This window comes from Macaca nemestrina, chromosome 5 (genome assembly GCF_043159975.1).
Source record: "Macaca nemestrina isolate mMacNem1 chromosome 5, mMacNem.hap1, whole genome shotgun sequence".
NCBI lineage: Eukaryota > Metazoa > Chordata > Mammalia > Primates > Cercopithecidae > Macaca > Macaca nemestrina.
The window spans coordinates 101,339,777-101,359,549 of NC_092129.1; the positions used below are offsets into that span (position 1 = coordinate 101,339,777).

The window sequence follows — 19,773 nt, forward strand, 5'->3', positions numbered from 1 at the left end:
TTCTTGCTTTCCTCTGAGTATACCAAGCCTAGATTAAGCTAGACCAGACTTTTAAAATTTAGTTTCTATCTTGTTTTAATAGAAACAAAACATTTATCCTACTGTCTGAGAGCCTGTGTGATACCAATCATCTTTCATGGTGATCTCTCTGTGCCTCAGTTTCTTCATCTATAAAATAGGAATTATAATCATGCCTATGTCATAGTGTTGTAGGGAAAAACAAATGTGCTAATGTACAAAGACTTAGAACCCTGCCTGGTACATGTTAGGCTCTCTGTGTATAGGCTATTATTATTATTGTAGTTATTATTTTTTCCAAAAGGAACTGATTATCTTGTATTCTGTTACACAGAAATACCGAACTTACAGATCCCTATAGCTACGCACCACATTGCTTGGTGGCTTCACTAATGCTGTTGCCTCTCCCTGGAATTATCCAAGTCTTCTTCAGTCTGTGGATCTATCCAAGTCTATTTCATCTTGAAAAATCTCTTTCCACTTACAAATAACCTCTTCTGGGAAGTCTTCCTTGATACCCTTCTCCTATTCCATGTGGAGACCCTGATCTCTTCCCTCTGGGCTAGCTCTTTACTTTGAGTCTGTGATGCTGAATTATAATTTATTTGTTTACATTTCTGTCTACCTTTTTGAAGTTAGGAACTGTGTCTTACTCATTTCTGTATCCCTGTTGCCCAGTACAATGACTGCCTGATTCCCAGAGGGTTTTCAATCAAGCTTGTGGAACTGAAGTACTGCTCAGCAGCATAACGTTCCTATGAAGCAAACAGAAGCAAATTAGAGGCCATATATTCGAGAAAGCATTAGGATTTCAGATTCTCTAAAATTCCTGATCTGGGCAAGGAAAGCCAGAAATATATAAAACATCTCACCCATCTTTAAATTGTTCTCATTTAATCAACAATATTTATTGACTGCCTACTCTGTGCTTAGCCCTATTCTGGATCCTTGGAATACAAAACAGAAAAAGAAAAAGTAATTCCTACTCTCATGGAGCTTATGTTATAGGAGAAAAGAATAAATAATAAGTAATAAATACATAAAGGAATAAAAAATAAATGTAAATAAAAAGTAAATTATAGAGTGATTTAGAAAATAATGCTATGGAAAAAAAAAGAGGTGGAAAAGGGGCTTGGGGGAGTGGGTTGTGAGTCAGGAGGAGCAGCCTCTTGCAATATCAAGTAGGTTAGCACTGGCCTCACTGGGAAGAAAAATCTGAGCAAAGAATTGAAAGAAGTGAAAGAGTCTACTAAGGACATATGTGGGGAAGAGAGTTCCAGGCAGAAGAAACAGCCAGAGCAAAGCCTGTGAGGTGGAAACATGCCTGGTATGTTCAAGGCAGCCTATGTGGCTCAACTGGCATGGGAGGAGAGTGAAGTGGGAGATGAGATCCCAGAGGTGATGGGACCAAGGCATCAGGTCAATGTCTTTAATGTTCAAGAAGGCCAAGTATAAGAAGGCTCAGAATATTGTTTTTGAAAAATGAAATACCCTCTGCAAATGTCGCGTTGTATTAGAAAAGTCATCTAGAGCAGCTAGGATTCTCAGAGAAATCTGGAAAAAAGACAAAGAAACTCAGGCAGTAAGCCTAAAGGAAATAAGGCAGTGAAAAGAGAAATTTAATATGTTTTGCTTCTGTTATCTTTTTATTAGACCTGCAGGAAAACTTTGTTCATAAGGAACCTTATGTAGTTGCCTGCAGATGCAATTTTTGTGCTTGAAGCCTAAAGGCTTAAAAAACAGAGGAAAAGGCCAAACATGAATTGGAGGTTCTTACAGTTATAATTCAAAATTAGCCAGGCTAGGGAAAATGTCTATGAGCCGAGAGATATTTCTGATTTTCGTCACAGGCCTGTCAGTAGTTTGTACAATGAGAGCAATGAGTAAATAATTTTTCTTTAACTTTGGAATATATTTATGTTATGGAGACTTAGGCAACTCTAATAATGTATTACAATTAATTGTTTAATTCATTCTTTCACTAATGTTTATTAAGTACCTACTATGTGTCAGGCACTCTTTAGACACAAAGGATATGGTCATCATTAAAACAGACAAAATTCCATTTCCTTATGGAGTCAGTGAAAGAATGTCCAAACTATGTGTTAGATGGTGGAAAGTGCTATGGGGGAAAATAAGGCAGTGTCTGGGGGCAAGTAGTGAAAGCAAGGGGGTTAGGAAGATTGCTATTTATACAAAGCAGCCAGAGAAGGCCTCTCTGACAAAGCGACATTTAGCAGACCCTTGAAGACAGTAAGGGAGCACATCATTGGGATATCTAGGTGAAAAGTATTTCAGGAAGAGGAAACAGCTAGTACAGAGGGCCTGAGGCAGGAGAGCATGTGAAGGAATAATGCTTTACAGCTTACTGATCACTTTCATATCCTTTCTCTCATGTCATCCTCATCAGATCCTTGGGAAACAGAAATGGCAAGTATTACTTCCCGTTTTTATTTTTTTGCCAATAAATGGAGGAAGTAGCAGCAGTTTGGTCAATAAATGCTAATAAGTGGTGTCACCAGAGCTAGAGCCCAAGTTATTCCTAAATTACTGCTGAGCCATGTACTCACTACCCCCATGGTGCCTTGACAAAGCCAGATGTGCTACAGGGCTTCTCAGGAGCCCTCAGGAATAAGGGAAGTTGTAAGTACCTTATGTGTGCAGGGTGGTTATGTATGAGCAGAAATCTTGGAGGTGCACAGCAGTTGGGTGCACAAAATGCTGGATATGGTTTGGCTGTGTCCCCACCCAAATCTCATCTTGAATTTCCACATGTTGTGGGAGGGATCTGGTGGGAGATAATTGTATCATGGGGGCAAGTCTTTCCTGTACTGTTCTCGTGATAGTGGATAAGTCTCATGAGATCTGATTTTAAAAAAGGAGTTCCCCTGAACAAACTCTTTTTGCCTGCCACTTTCTTCATAAGATGTGACTTGCTCCTCCTTGCCTTCTCCCACAATTGTGAGGCTTCGCCAGCCACGTGGAACTATGAGTTCTCCATTAAATGTCTTTCCTTTGTAAATTGCCCAGTCTCGGGTATGTCTTTATCAGCAGCGAGAAAACGTACTAATACAATGCTCGTAATTGCTCCTCATTCAGCCTGAACAACGCTAACAGACACAGGGGTGGCATATGTCTGCCTTCAAGGGATACCCTGTTTAAGACCCCCTTCTGAGTCCTTATTTCCTGACCCAGGATCCAACTCTTCCCACGATGCCTGGGAGTGAAAACACCCTCCCTTCTGGGGAAATCTGACCTCTCACCCACAAGAGTGTGGTCTCTTGCTCTGACCCCATCAGGGCAATAGCGTCAGATCAGAGTATTCCAGCAGCAGTACCGTTCCCAGGCCTTGGGGGAATTCAGCCTTAAACACCACCACATGTTGGACATTACCGGACGGTCCCACTTGTGCTTTGCGTAGCCTGGCCCAATTCCCTTTTTATAGTGACTTTTCCTGCATGAAGGAAAGGTTATGCCTGCATAGCCCTCCTGCAGCTTTATCAGTCTCAGTTCCTGAGGCCCTGTCAGCAACTGCTCAAACAAGAACACACACGCACACACACCTCCACAGAACAAGCAGTAGTATACAGGCACCCTCAAAACTTCACTATTAAGTTTAGGTAACATTTATATGAACAATCATCATAGTTTGTCTCTCATGTATTTGTACAGCCATGCACATGTATACATATGTACCTACAAATATACATATTTACGTATTTAAACATGTGCACATACATGCATATGCACACATACTCACGTGGCTAAGCAAATATTAGTTAATTATTAATTTTAAGTACTTAATATTTATCATGTTCTCACGATTGGCATGGCAAGTAACTGATTTGTGTGAGGGACTGTTTTAGATTATACAAGACAATCATTAAAATAAAAAATTCTTGGACATCTTGCATTTAACTAGGGAATAAGGATATCAAACATAGCAGAAACTCCCCAGGATAGACGTTGGCAGCCTGGCTTCCCACTCTCCTCTTTCTCTGGGGTTATCTAACTCCTTAGAATGATTTATGTGTCAGTTTTGCAACAGTGATTCCTCGAATCCCCCTGGTGAGTTTTGGCTGCTTCTTTTTCATGTCTTAAATTTTTATATATGTGTTTTATACATAAATTAAATTTTTTGGTTTCAGGGGGACAAGTCCTATGACATGATAATCAAAACACCACTATATTCTCAGGCCTCAGTTTCTAACAGTAAGCAAGAATATTTTTCTTTGTTTGCTTTTTGTCCTTTGCTTCTGTTTTTACTAGTATCCTGTGAATTTGTAGAGTAATTTTATAGAGCATAAAGAACAGTTGAAATTGTTGAATATCCAAGTCATTTAACGAATACGAACGGTGAAGGTGATGTATAAGCATAACAGGCATTCAGTGAACCCAGACTCTGCATCAATGCCCTACCACCCACAACCACCCATTTTCCTCCTCAAATTATTGGTTTGGACTCTTCTCTAGACTCTGAACACAACCCTGTAACTGAGTTGTGGATAATCAAATTTACCCTCAGAGCAACCAGTGCTTTGACAACCTATAACAATGTGAGATCTAAAGAGTTTCAAATTTCCCTATATTCATTATTTGTCCATTAGCAATGAAACATGCTGACCACCTAACTTCAGTTTTGGGGGCTTCTTTGGTCAATAATACAAAGGCATTTATTCTTATACAAATCATGAGAAACATGATTCTGAATTCCTTCCCTAACTTATGGTACTTCTTCCTGAAATGATCCCCTTCTCCTGTTTGTTGTGCAATGATTTTTCCTGGACATCTAGGAGATAACGGGATGCTTTGGTAGAGATGTTTATTACCAGGCATTAGTACACTTACTATACTCAGTTTTACCTCCAAGTCCTTAGTTATGAATGTCATACGGAGAAAATCCTAAAATGACTAGATATAATTTAAATGTGTTAGGTCGACAGTGTTTAAAGGAATGAATGAGTGTAAGAGGGAAAATAGGGCACTGATGTTTTCATGAGGGCAATGCTTATTGGGCAACAGTTTATCAGTTGGCAAAGGGAGGTACTTGTTCAATACTGGTGCTTTATTCTAGCCAAGAGGGAAGGAAAGACTAAAAGATCAAGGACACAAATGAAAAACAAACATAGAAAGCTGCAAAGTTAAGAACACTGAGAGGAGGAAGCCACAAGGGAACTGGATTATATTTCAGAGTTTAAAAAAAAAAAAAAACACTCCAAACCTACAATCTGTCTTGTAAATTAATTCCACACTTAATTTTTGAAATTCTTTCTTATTTTTCCAGACTTGAGCCAATATGAGGGGGATGAAATGTTATAGGGAAGTGGCAGCCAGGCATATAGTGGTAAACTAGTTTACTTTTACAATTCCCTTTCATATGTAGATTCAGCACTGCCTTTTCCTTTGTCATTGCTTACAAAGATCTAAGCTTCCTTCCTAAGGCATCATCTTTTATTAATCAGCTTATGCACAACAGAGTCCAAGAGACTGGAACTGGGTTCAGACAGATGTTGATAAATGTCTTAAGTTTCTTATAAACTAAATCAAGGCCAGACATGTTTTATTAATCAGTTAACCTTCATACACACTTTGTCCTCTGTATATTGTCTCACACTTTATATGCCATCCTGTTTACACTGCTTATCCTGAGTCAACTCAAGACAGTTAGCCTTTATTTAGAAAGACATGTTTCTATATATATTCAGTGGCCAACACAAACAGTCATTTACAGTTGCATATTTAGCAAAACAACATTAGGTGTTAGACAGTGAAGAAAAGGACCATCATGCGCTTGCAAACTATGTTTATTTTATCTACTAACCAGGATAAGAATATAAAACTGGTCAAATGCCTGCTGGTAGAAATATTTACGAACTTATCCTTCAATATCCTTATACCTCCACTCAGAAAGCCAAGAACCTACTGAACAAACACATTGCTTGGTTCCATCTTTTACTTCCTTTTAAAAAATTCTTACCTGGAGCCCAAAACAGCAAATGTAAATTGCTGCAACAGTAGGTCCTCTTCCAGATGGTAGCTACAGTGATTATATTAGTTCAAAGCATATTATAAGGATAAATAAATAATCAAGGCAAGAATAATATAATTCATGCCGTGGAGTAAACTATGTAGAGTAACAAATAATCTTCAGGTATAAGCTATGGTGTTAGCACAATGTCAATGATGAATTCTTCCATCAAAATCTAGGGTAAACCTTAGCTAGAAGCAAATTGCCTGCCTGCCCTAATCTGTATCTTTGCACTCTTCGACTGTTCCACTTTTGCATCTTCCATATGTGTTGTCCACATGGGTATCCTACTCTGGTCCACTCTGTGTCCCATCTTGTCACAGAACTGTTTTCAATTGTACAGAAGGTCTCTCGGCTGCAATTGCTTCATGGTTTATAGATAGGCCTCTACCACAAACACACAGGGTTTTGGTCTGTATGGTTTTACTATTTTTATTTTGGTACCCAGTTCCTACAGCTGACTACAGATGATGGAGGAAGAGCAGGCATTGAGTGCTCCCTGTCACTCTCTCCCCGAGCCTGTGAAATGATCTTTCTTTCATCTGTACAATGCTGGGAAGAGTTTTCTGTACCTCTTTGATTTTAGTTGGAACAAGAACACATCTTGAATTAAGAAGTGCCTGAAACATTCTGTCTCATTACTCCAATGCCCATTTCTCTTTAGCTGTTTCCCCTGTTTTCTTGGTACAAAAATACCCATTACAAAGGAACTCTCTGCCCCAGGTGAACACCGGGCACATCAGTCAGGGATCAGTAATTTGCTTAAGTGCATGCCCAAGGTTTGCCAACTTACAAGAGAGAAGCCTCCAAAGTGAACGATAAAGTGGTTCTCACAGCACAATATTTCCTGAGTAAGCAAACTGATACAAAGATTAGAAACTAAAAAAAAAAAAAATCATTTTTTGTATTAATAATATGTCAATAAGTAGTAATGATTTATAGAATGCTATATAGAGTATTTGGCATTTTGCTTGCTCCTAGATTTTGGATCCAAGACTGTAGGTAAGAAAAAATATTTTAGGCCGGGCGCGGTGGCTCAAGCCTGTAATCCCAGCACTTTGGGAGGCCGAGACGGGCGGATCACGAGGTCAGGAGATCGAGACCATCCTGGCTAACACGGTGAAACCCCGTCTCTACTAAAAAATACAAAAAAAAACTAGCCGGGCGAGGTGGCGGGCGCCTGTAGTCCCGGCTACTCGGGAGGCTGAGGCAGGAGAATGGCGGGAACCCGGGAGGCGGAGCTTGCAGTGAGCTGAGATCCGGCCACAGCACTCCAGCCTGGGTGACAGAGCGAGACTCCGTCTCAAAAAAAAAAAAAAAAAGAAAAGAAAAAATATTTTTGGCAACTAATGTCTTAGAATTTTAGAAAATACGCATTGGTAATATGACTTTAAAATCATAGACTGCTTTGATCTAATGCATGCTGTATGTTAACATAAGATAAAATATTTCTTGCATTTTATAACACTAACTTTTTATGAGCATTAATTTTTAAAAAATAGGCAGAACTTACATACAATAAAATATACAGTTGGAAGACAGTACATTTATTTATTTATTTCCAGTTAGAAGACAACTAAAAAACTGTATCCACTTGTGTAACCACCACCCAAAACAAGATATAAAACTTGCTCATCACCCCGTAAAATTTCCCAATGGCCTCTTCCACTCAATTTTTACCTCACCTGAAGCAACCACTTTCTGATTACTATCACTATAGGTAAGTTTTGCCCAGTTCCGGACTTCATATTAGTTAAACTATATAGTATGTATATTATTTGTGTCTATCTTCTTTCTCTAAATACAATATGTGACATTCACCCATGCTGTAGTTGGTAAGCCCCTTGATTTTTGTTTTCAAAAATATCATGAGTCTTGTGCTGGATCACAGCATACTGAGAAATTGGAAAGTGTAAAATAATAAGTTTTTTATATAGTTAAAAATTACCTCGAAGATCCTTCGACCCTAACCCTCAGCCTAGTTTGAGTCTCCTGGATGATGCCAATACTACCTGGGACCCTGGCCTTTCTGGGAAAACCTCCAACACAGAGAACCAAACATTACATGAGGCATCGAAAGCACCACAAGTTCATACTTTAAAAAACATTTAGAAACGTTATTTAAGTTTCCCTGTGATGAGAGATTATCCTTCATAGTTTTAATGTGTATGGGGGGCTATTGTGAAAACAGGAAGGAATTTCCTCAAACAAATATTTGGCTCAAGTTTTAGTTTCATTTCTGAGTCAGAACATCTACAATTCTAAAAGAGGGACCCTGTTTCAAATTGCTTGACTCCTGTGAATTATTTGCAAATCCTAATCATATTTCTTCAAGGATGGATTTCTATATTTGATGTAAAAAAGACTATCTAGAAATTCATCAATTTTACATGTGTTCTAGCTCCTTTCTTACTTTATAAAGTTGTAGAAATTTACTCCAAAACTGAACAATGTTTGAGCCACTTGTCATGTTGTCCTTCACTGTCCATGTGATCAATAAGATATATTATGCTTTGTTTCCCTGAGTAGGGCAGGAATTAGGATTATTGACAGTACCAATAGATCACAGTCAGCTTTCTCCTTTCCTCTATATAGGGTAATTCCTTAAAGAGATAACTCTCATTAAACCTTTTATTCCAACCTTCCTATTGTTTATGGTAATATTTCCATTCGACTAGCCGAAAAGTAAACAACTACAACACAAGTGATAATGACAGTGATAAATTAATAATTGACACTTGTCAGCCAAGGATTATCTAAACACTATTTTGAATACACTTAAGAACTTTGGAAAATATCTGAAAAACAAAAGACTTTAAAAAAAGGTTATATATTTCTAAATAAATATTGGGATGTAGGGCAGTAAATCAAGAAAATTATAACATGTGTTTCTTTTTTTTATTATTATACTTTATGTTCCAGGGTACATGTGCACAATGTGCAGGTTTCTTACATATGCATGCATGTGCCATGTCGGTGTACTGCACCCATTAACTCCTCATTTACATTAGGTATATCTCCTAATGTTATCCCTCCTCCCTACCCACCTCAACAATAGGCTCTGGTGTGTGATGTTCCCCTTCCTGTGTCCAAGTGTTCTAATTGTTCAATTCCCACCTATGAGTGAGAACATGCTGTGTTTGGTTTTCTGTTCTTGCAATAGTTTGCTGAGAATGATGGTTTCCAGCTGCATCCATGTCCCTACAAAGGACACAAACTCATCCTTTTTTATGGCTGCAGAGTATTCCATGGTGTGTATGTGCCACATTTTCTTAATCCAGTCTGTCATTGATGGATATTTGGGTTGGTTCTAAGTCATTGTTATTGTGAATAGTGCCACAACAAACATACGTGTGCATGTGTCTTTATAGCAGCATGATTTATAATCCTTTGGGTATATACCCAGTAATGGAATGGCTGGGTCAAATGGTATTTCTAGTTCTAGATCCTTGAGGAATCTCCACACTGTCTTCCAAAATGGTTGAACTAGTTTGCAGTGCCACCAACAGTGTAAAAGTGTTCCTATTTCTCCACATCCTCTCCAGCACCTGTTGTTTCCTGACTTTTTAATGATTGCCATTCTAACCGGTGTGAGATGGTATCTCATTGTGGTTTTGATTTGCATTTCTCTGATGGCCAGTGATGACGAGCATTTTTTCATGGGTCTGTTGGCTGCATAAATGTCTTCTTTTGAGAAGTGTCTGTTCATTTCCTTTGCCCACTTTTTGATGGGTTTTTTTTTTTCTTGTAAATGTATTTGAGTTTTTTGTAGGTTCTGAATATTAGCCCTTTGTCAGATGAGTAGATTACAAAAATTGTCTCCCATTCTGTAGGTTGCCTGTTCACTCTGATGGTAGTTTCTTTTGCTGTGCAGAAGCTCTTTAGTTTAATTAGAGCCGATTTGTCAATTTTGGCTTTTGTTGCCATTGCTTTTGGTGTTTTAGACATGAAGTCCTTGCCCATGCCTATGTCGTGAATGGTATTGCCTGTTTTCTTCTAGGGTTTTTATGGTATTAGGTCTAACATTTAAGTCTCTAATCCATCTTGAATTAATTTTTGTATAAGGTGTAAGGAAGGGATCCAGTTTCAGCTTTCTACTTACGGCTAGCCAGTTTTCCCAGCACCATTTATTAAATAAGGAATCCTTTCCCCATTTCTTGTTTTTGTCTGGTTTGTCAAAGATCAGATGGTTGTAGATGTGTGGTATTATTTCTGAGGGCTCTATTCTGTTCCGTTGGTCTATATCTCTGTTTTGGTACCAGTACCATGCTGTTTTGGTTACTGTAGCCTTGTAGTATAGTTTGAAGTCAGGTAGCATGATGCCTTCAGCTTTGTTCTTTTGGCTTAGCATTGACTTGGCAATGCGGGCTCTTTTTTGGTTCCATATGAACTTTAAAGTAGTTTTTTCCAATTCTGTGGAGAAAATCAATGGTAGCTTAATGGGGATGGCATCAAATCTATAAATTACCTTGGACAGTATGGCCATTTTCACGATATTGATTCTTCCTATCTATGAGCATGGAATATTCTTCCATTTGTTTGTGTCCTCTTTTATTTCATTGAGCAGTGGTTTGTAGTTCTCCTTGAAGAGGTCCTTCACATCCCTTGTAAGTTGGATTCCTAGGTAATTTATTCTCTTTGAAAGTGTTGTGAATGGGAGTTCACTCATGATTTGGTTCTCTGTTATTGGTGTATAAGAATGCTTGTGATTTTTGCACATTGATTTTGTATCCTGAGACTTTGCTGAAGTTGCTTATCACCTTAAGGGGATTTTGGGCTGAGACAATGGGGTTTTCGAAATATACAATCATGTCATCTGCAAACAGGGACAATTTGACTTCCTCTTTTCCTAATTGAATACCCTTCATTTCTTTCTCTTGCCTGATTGCCCTGGCCAGAACTTCCAACACTATGCAGAATAGGAGTGGTGAGAGAGGGCATCACTGTTTTGTGCCAGTTTTCAAGGGAATGCTTCCAGTTTTTGCCCAGTTAGTATGATATTGTCTGTGGGTTTGTCATAAATAGCTCTTATTATTTTGAGATACGTTCCATCAATGTCGAATTCATTGAGAGGTTTTAGCATGAAGGGCTGTTGAATTTTGTCAAAGGTCTTTTCTGCATCTATTGAGATAATCATGTGGTTTTTGTCTTTGCTCTATTTATATGCTGGATTACGTTTATTGATTTGTGTATGTTGAACCAGCCTTGCAACCCAGGGGGGAAGCCCACTTGATCATGGTGGATAAGCTTTTTGATGTGCTGCTGGGTTCGGTTTGCCAGTATTTTATTGAGGATTTTTGCATCGATGTTCATCAGGGATATTGGTCTAAAATTCTCTTTTTTTGTTGTGTCTCTGCCAGGCTTTGGTATCAGGATGATGTTTGCCTCATAAAATGAGTTAGGGAGGATTCCCTCTTTTTCTATTGATTGGAATAGTTTCAGAAGGAATAGTATCAGCTCCTCCTTGTACCTCTGGTAGAATTCAGCTGTGAATCCTTCTGGTCCTGGAATTTTTTTGGTTGGTAGGCTATTGATTATTGCCTCAATTTCAGAGCCTGTTATTGGTCTATACAGGGATTGAACTTCTCTTGGTTTAGTCTTGGGAGAATGTATGTGTCCAGGAATGTATCAATTTCTTCTAGGTTTTCTAGTTTGTTTGTGTAGAGGTGTTTATAGTATTCTCTGATGGTAGTTTATATTTCTGTGGGGTCGGTGATACATATCATGTGTTTCTTAAGAAGGAGGGCCTCTGCTTCCTCCTTTTCCCTTTCTTCCTCTTTCCTCCTATTGCTTTTTCTCCAAGTATTTCTTCTTTATGGACCCTTCTAGGCTTTAGTTTGTTACTTACAATGTAAGTTACATATCTGTTTGTTCTCTGCCTCATCTCAACAACCTGACATATAATAGATGCTGAATAAAATTTTTGCCTAAGCATATATAGTTGATGACTGGCAGACACAGGAGGAAGCTTGGTTTCTGTCTAGATCTCTTACTCCTTATAACCACATCAATTGTATTTGTCTGATAAGTCTGTTGCCTCTTCTTCAGCACAGCCACCACTGATTAATTCTAGACTCTCACCTGGGTTTATGCAATTTGTTTCCAAATTTGTCTCCACCAGTTGCCTCCGTAACAGTGCATCCTCCACAAGGTCCCAAGAAGACTTCTGTAAAACTCAAATTTGATAATGTCACCTTCCTGCCTACACCATATGATAGTCCCCCTGATGTAAGATGAAAGACAGAAATCCTTCCCATAACCTACAAGCACCTACAAAATCTAACTCTTTTCCACCTCTCTACCCTCATATTCCTTCTTTTCTCTCACTGCTCAATGCAGCAACTCAGAACTACTAATATATATGAGAGCCGATTCTTTGAATGTATGTTTCCTGCTTTGTCATTGTGGTTGCTGTTTTTTGTTTTGTTTTGTTTTGTTTTGTTTTGTTTTTACTGAAAGCTTATCAGCTGTCTACAGATGGCTGATTACTATTCCATTATCCAAGACTTCCAGGACCACCCCTTCCCCTCCCTAAGCACCTGGGCCCTCCTCTGATATCCCCCAAACCAGTGATATCATCTGCATCTCCATGAACTATATTAGCACTTGCCTGTCAGTCTTTCACTCCCCTTGCCCCAAATTTTCCTCTTATCAAAAGCACTCTGTGTGGTTGATCTAATCAACTTAGCTTCCAAATTCATGAACCTCTTCCTCTTCATTTCAACAGTACATTTCCAAGATGCTTTGTTGCATCTTATCTTTGCCTGAACCTCATGCAACTCTGCAATCATAAACTTTATTATGTATCCAACTGTATTTACAACTCTCCCCACTTTGACTTTCTCACTCCCTTCCTCTCATTACACTTGCCCTTTTAACTCATGACCTCTAAACTTTGGCTGCAATTTTTCTAACAGTCTTCCCATCCCCAGGGCTCATGTTCTTCCACCAAAAAATAATTTATGTTCCCTGAATACACTCCCTCAGAGTCCATTCACCATTAACCTGCAGGTAAGGTTAGGCCCCTATTGCTTCACTAACTCTGTGGAGCAAATACCACCAAATCTCTCTCAATTAACAGGTCCAATGGGCTCTTGTCAATCCTTATGTTTTTCATTTTTCTGAGGCATTCACCTTTACTGACTTCTCTCTCTCTCGGTTTATTTATCACTGTTCTCTGGTTCTTGCTGGTATTGTCCTCCCAGCCTTCTTCAAGCATTTGTATTCCTAGGGGACTGTCCTCAGCTCTCTTTTCTCCTTGGCCATCTCATCACCTCCATGGCTTCAACTATTAGTCACATATTGATGATCCCAAAATGTTTGCCTTTAGTTCAGATTTCTCTCCTAAGCCCAGATTTGTATGTACCAGTGCATCCTGTACTTCATCACAAGAAACTCCCAACAAATCCAAAGATGAGCCTATTGTCATTCCCTTAAAATTGTATCTTCTTCCTGCATTTCTGTTGTTATAGTTATGAACTGAATTGCCCTCCACCCAACAACTCATGCCAGAAATGCAAGAATCTTCACAAACATCCCCATTTTCTTATGCCCTGCATTGAATTAGGAATCAAGTTCTTTCTCTTCTACATTATTAACATCCCATGTTGTCCCTTTCCCACTCTCATCACTGTGTTGTTCCAACCCACCAACCTTTGCAACAGTGCCTGCAAACTGATTTCTGTACCCCAAAGGCTCATACCCTTCCAGCCCTTTTTCCTAAACACAAATCCAATCTCATCTGTCTCCTCCATCTCTAGTCTCTACAGCTGCGGCGCCTACCTTGGTTACATGTTAGAATACCTAGGGAGATATTTTTGAAATACCATTACTCCATATCCAGGTTGAATTGGTTAGACTGAGAGTAGTATATTTGTTGTTGTTGTTTTCTTAAATCCCTAGGGATTCTATTGTAAGGCCAAAGATAAGAACAAATTCTACAAAATAAAATCAAAAGGCCTTATTTAGACTTGCAAGGTCCTACTTACTGCCTCATTTTCATCTTTTCTGGCTCCATTCACTCTACGGGCAGCTGTATAAAATGACGTAGTTCCCTTCCCCATTGCCCTTGCTAACACTGTTTCTTCTCTCTAAAGCTCCTTTTCATCACTTGTCTGTCTAAAAATACATATTCATCTATCAAGGCTCTGATCATGTCACCTGTAATGGGCTGAATTGTGTCCCAAAATTCATATGTTGAAGCCCTAATCCTAGGACCTGAGAATGTAACTATATTTGGGGATAGTGTCATTAAAGAGATTATTAGGTCAGACACGGTGGCTCATGCCTGTAATCTTAGCCCTTTGGGAGGCAAAAGTGGGCAGATTGAGCTCAGGAGTTCAAGGCCAGCCTTGGCAACATGGGGAAACCCCATGTCTACTAAAAATACAAAAACAAACAAACAAACAAATACTGGACATGGTGTTGTATGCCTATAGTCTCAGCTACTTGGAAGGCTGAGGCTTGAGAATCACTTGAACCTGGGAGGTGAATGCTGCGTTGAGCCAAGATCGCACCACTGCACTCCAGCCTGGGCTACAGAAAGTGACTCAGCCTCAAAAATAAAATAAAATTAAATTAAATTAAAAAAATGAAAAAGAGAGAGAGAAAATTAATTAAAGCAAAATGAGATCCTATGGGTGTGCCCTAATCCGATATGACTGGTATGCTTTATTAGAAGAGGAGCTTAGGACACACACATGAGCATGCAGAGGAACAACCATGTGAGGACACAGCAAGAAGGCAGCCAGTTACAAGCCGAGGAGAGAGGTCTCAGAAGGAACCAAACATACCAACACCTTGATCTTGGACTTCTGCTTCCAGAACTGTGAGAAAATACATTTATGTTGTTTAACCCACCTAGTCTATGGTACTTTGTTATGGCAGCCCTAGCATATTAATATATCACCTGTACACAATCTTTTCTGAAACTACTCCTTCCCTCCAGAAAGTGTTGGCTCCTTCTTTGTTTCTGCCTATATTCTACACCCTTGCAGGCTTATAGATTGGCAGGCATAGCTCTTTACTGTTCCTATTTGGCTATTGTTTTCAGAAGGCCAGGACTCTGAGACTCAGGAAAATAGATGTCTCCTCTCAGTTGCCTTTGTCCTAATAGGTGCTACAGTCAATAACTACTTGTAAAAGTGAACTAGATTTGTGAGATGACTCAAAGGGAGAAGTGTTCCTCTATCTGCCTCATTTCTTATTTGGTGTCTAGAACAAAGTGAACTTCTCAGGTGTGCCAAGCCTACATGTGCCACTCAGCCACTCCACAAGCTGCTTCCTCTGCCAGCACTGCTTCTTTTGTCTTCTTTCTCTAGAAGGCTGACTCCTCAGTTTCCCTTAGACTCATCCCAGCAGTTCCGCCCCTGGAAAGCCTGCACTAATTATCACAGATTGGGTGAAGGTTCCCAAAGATCTCCCACAGCATGTCTTGTTCACCCCAATTAAAACATACTCCATTAATTGTAAATGTCTGTTCACTAGACTGGGTACCTTTAGATTGTGGATTTTTGAGGGAACATAATGTATCTTTTTTTGTTCTTATCTTTAGGTTGTCAAAGCCTATCACAATTCCAGCATGCAATAGGCACTCAATGAAAATTTTTAAGAAACCTTGGCTCTCCCTTAAGGTAACATGGTATAAGAGTTAGAATTAGATAGAATTAACCATTTAATGATCTGGAAACTAAAACTAGTGCCTCCCTTATAGTATGTATTAGACAGGCTAGGCTATGTAGCTTGAAACAAAAAGGCTTGAGTCCACCCTAGGTCATCTGAGTTCTACTTTACATGGGGAGTCAAGCTGAATGTGATGGTTAATACTGAATGTCAACTTGATTGAATTGAAGGATACAAAGTATTAATCCTGGGTGTGTTTGTGAGGGTGTTGCCAGAGGAGATTAACATTGCAGTTAGTGGGCTGGAGAAGGCTGACCCACCCTTAATCTGGTGGGCACCATCTAATCAGCTTCCCGGGAATATAAAGCAGAGAGAAAAACATGAAAAGTCGAGACTGGTCTAGCCTCCCAGCCTACATCTTTCTCTTGTGCTGGATGCTTCCTGTCTTCAAATATCGGATTCCAAGTTCTTCAGTTTTGAGGCTTGGACTGGCTGTCCTTGTTCCTCAAGCTTTCAGACAGCCTATTATGAGAACTTGCAATCATGTAGTTAATACTTAATAAACCCCACTGTACATGTATATATCTATCCTATTAGTTCTGTCCCTTTAGGGAACCCTGACTAATACACTGCAGGAGCAGCCTCCATCTGAAACATGGGCAGTCATTGTGACAGAGGCAAAAAAGAACATGGCAAACTTCAGCCTGACTCTTAAAATTTCTGCTCAGAAGAGACATGATAGTTCCACTCAGATTCCACTGGTGCATGTTCAAAGGCCACACCTGGGCTTAATAATGAGGAATCTAGTCTTACCAGAGACAGAGAGGCACAAAATGCAGGTAAATAGAGTAAAACCTATGACTCAAAGATTGCTGGTTCTTAGTATGAACTAATTTTTAGGTCAGTTTATGTTTTTTTTTAAAGTATATTTATATCTTCCTCTTCTAGCCAACATAGAGTAACAGGGGTCAGATTTACCTTTCTTGCTGAAACAATTAAAAAATCAGACAAAATGTATTAACACTTTTCAAGATATTGGACATAAAGCAAGGAAGGTGAATGATTCATTTGGGACAGGAAACAAGTAAGGTAAGCCTCATGTTTGCCCTGGCTTTCAGGCTTGAGGGAGTTTCCAGCCTGTGATGCAAAAAGAGGGAATATAAGCAGAACCCAGCAAACTCCCTGAGTTGGGAAAATTGATATGAGAATTTGGAGAGACAGAGGGCTACAGTTCACAGTGCAGAGTAATGGAGGGCAGAGAAAACTGGCAAGAGCCTCAGAGGGCTGCCCTTGAGTATTCAGCAGAGTGCTCATCAGCAGGTGCATGCAAGGAAACTGACCAAGGCCAAGTAAAAAGAACCACCCAAAAGGATTAGGGGGAACAGTGTCTGGAGCTCATTTAGGACCATTGCCCATTCCCACCTGTAGAATGGAAAACCTCTATGTGGCATTGAGTACAGGACTCAGAAAATTCTTGTCTCCGGTGCAAAATAATTATATCCAGAATAAATCCTGCTGTTGCCCCACGTAAGAAATCTTAAAAGCAAAATCTGAGGGAATCAAACCGTTTCCAAGTCACTTGACTACCTTCCACAACAAAGCTTAAAAATATTTACAGGAATTTAAAAATATCCGGCACCCAAAAAGATAAAATTCACAATGTCTGGCACCCAATAAAAAATTTTAGGTGTGAAAAGAAACATTAAAATATGACTGTATTACAAGAAAGATCTCAAAGTGACAACCTTAGTTTCTGTCCACAAAAACTAGAAAAAGCAAGAAAAAATTAACCTCAAAGTAAGCAGAAGAAATAAGATAATGAAGATCAGCGGGTAAGCCAATGAAATAAAAAGCAGATTAGAGAAAATCATTGAAACCTGCTTTTCTTAAGAAGATTAATATAGATAATAAACCTCTATGCAGACCTATTCGATCAGGATAAAAAAGGGAGACAGGGCACAAATTACCAATATTCAGAATGAAAGAGTTGTCAATACTACAGATTCTATGATATTAAAAGATTATGAAGGCATATTATGGATAACTTTATGCTAATAAATTTGACAACTTATATGAAGTGGTCAAATCCCTTGAGGAACAAAAAATATCAAAGCTTACATAAGAAGAAATAAACTTTCTAACTGCCTCTATATCTATTAAAGAAATTGACTTTGTAGTTAAAAGCCTTTTCACACACAAAAAAACCTCAGGCCCAGATTACTTTATTACTGAATTCTGCTAAATATTTAGTTCTATACGTCCAACATTACCTTGTAGAACAAAGACATCACAAAAAATCTACAAATTTATTCCTCATGAACACAAAGACAAAAAGTTGTTAACATTTTAGCATATAGAATCAAACAGTATAGAAAAAAGATAATAATTCCAGACTAACTGTGGTTTATCCCAGAAATGCAAAGTAGTTTTAACATTCAAAATCAGTCCATGTAATCCATAATGTTAACAAACTAAAAAAGAAAACCATATGATCCTTTAAACAGACACACAAAAATAGATAAAATCCAACATCCATTTGTTATTTAAAAATAAATTTGCTCTCATCAAACTAGAGATAGAAGGTAGCATTCTCAACTTAATAAAGGACCTTTATGAAAAACCTACAATGTGATACTTAATGCTTTCCCCTCCCAAGATCAGGAATAAAGCAAAGATGTCCACATCTAGTCAAAATTGTAGGGAAGATTCTAGTCAATTCAATAAGCCAATAAAAAGAAACAAAAGATGTCCAGATTGAAAAGGAAGTAGAAAATTATCTACTTGTAGATGACATAGGTTTGTCTGTAGAAATCCTAATAATATCTATAAAAACATCTACTAGAATTCACTACGTTACAATATACAAACTCAAGATACAAATATCAACTGCATAGTAAGGAAATATTGAAAATTGGAATAATTAATATAATTCCACTTACAATACCATCAAAGATATGAACTATTTAGAAATAAATCTGACAAAATATATGCAAGACATGTACACTGAAAACTAGAAGACATTACTAAGGGAAATTAAAGAGAAACTATATAAATATAGATTTATACTGTGTTCATAGGAGAGAAGACTTGATATTGTTAACATGTCAATTCTTGTCAAGTTGACCTATATATTCAATGTAATCCCAATCAAAATTCCAGCAGGGTTTATTTTTATTTTTGTTTTTATTTTTTAACTGACAACCTTATTCTAAAGTTAAGATAGAAATGTAAAGGACATAGAACAGCCAAAATAAAATGGAAACATATTTAAAAAGTTGGAGTACCAACACAATTTCTTGTATTTTTAGTAGAGACGGGTTTTCACCATGTTAGCCAAGATGGTCTTGATCTCCTGACCTTGTGATCCGCCCGCCTTGGTCTCCCAAAGTGCTGTGACTACTGCACTTTCATCAGAATGGCTAAATTAAGAAGACTGACCATGTTAAGTGCTGATAAGGATGTGGAGGAACTGGAATTCTCATACACTGCTGCTGAGAATGCAAAATGGCACAATTATATTGGAAAATAGTCAGTTTGCTAAAAAATTAAATATATACCTATCACAGGAGCCAGGTATTCTATTCCAGATATTTACCCAAGAGAAATGAAAGCAAAAGTTCATACAAAGACTTACACACAAATGTTCACAATAACCTTATTTGTAATAGTCAAAAACTGGCACAACCCTAATGCCCATCAACAGACAAATGGAGTTAATGGGTAAACAAACTGGCAGATCCATGCAATAAATTACTATTTATTAATAAAAAGAAATGAACTATTGATAAATACAACATAGATGAATTTCAAAATAATTATGCAAAACAAAAAAATCCAGACTAAAAAAAGAGTATATACAGTTTTGTTTCATTTATTTAAAATTCTAGAAAATGTGAACTAATATATAGTGACAGAAATCCAATCAGCAGTTGCTGATGGAGGGAAGATGGGTGGGAAGAAGGAAATGTACTGGAGCAAGAGATCACTACTGGGAATGATGGATATCTTCACCATCTTGACTGTGGTGACAGCTTTATTAGCATATACAAATGCTCAAACTTGTTAAATTGTACAGTTTATCACACATTGATTATACAGCAATACAG

The 19,773-nt window shown here is 38.3% G+C and overlaps 1 long non-coding RNA gene across 1 annotated transcript in view; it reads right to left on the reverse strand.

The window, feature by feature from the left end:
* Nucleotides 1–19,773, reverse strand: part of LOC139363160 (uncharacterized) — a 176,072-nt gene that overhangs the window by 36,554 nt on the left and 119,745 nt on the right. The gene's annotated exons all lie outside the window — the stretch shown is intronic.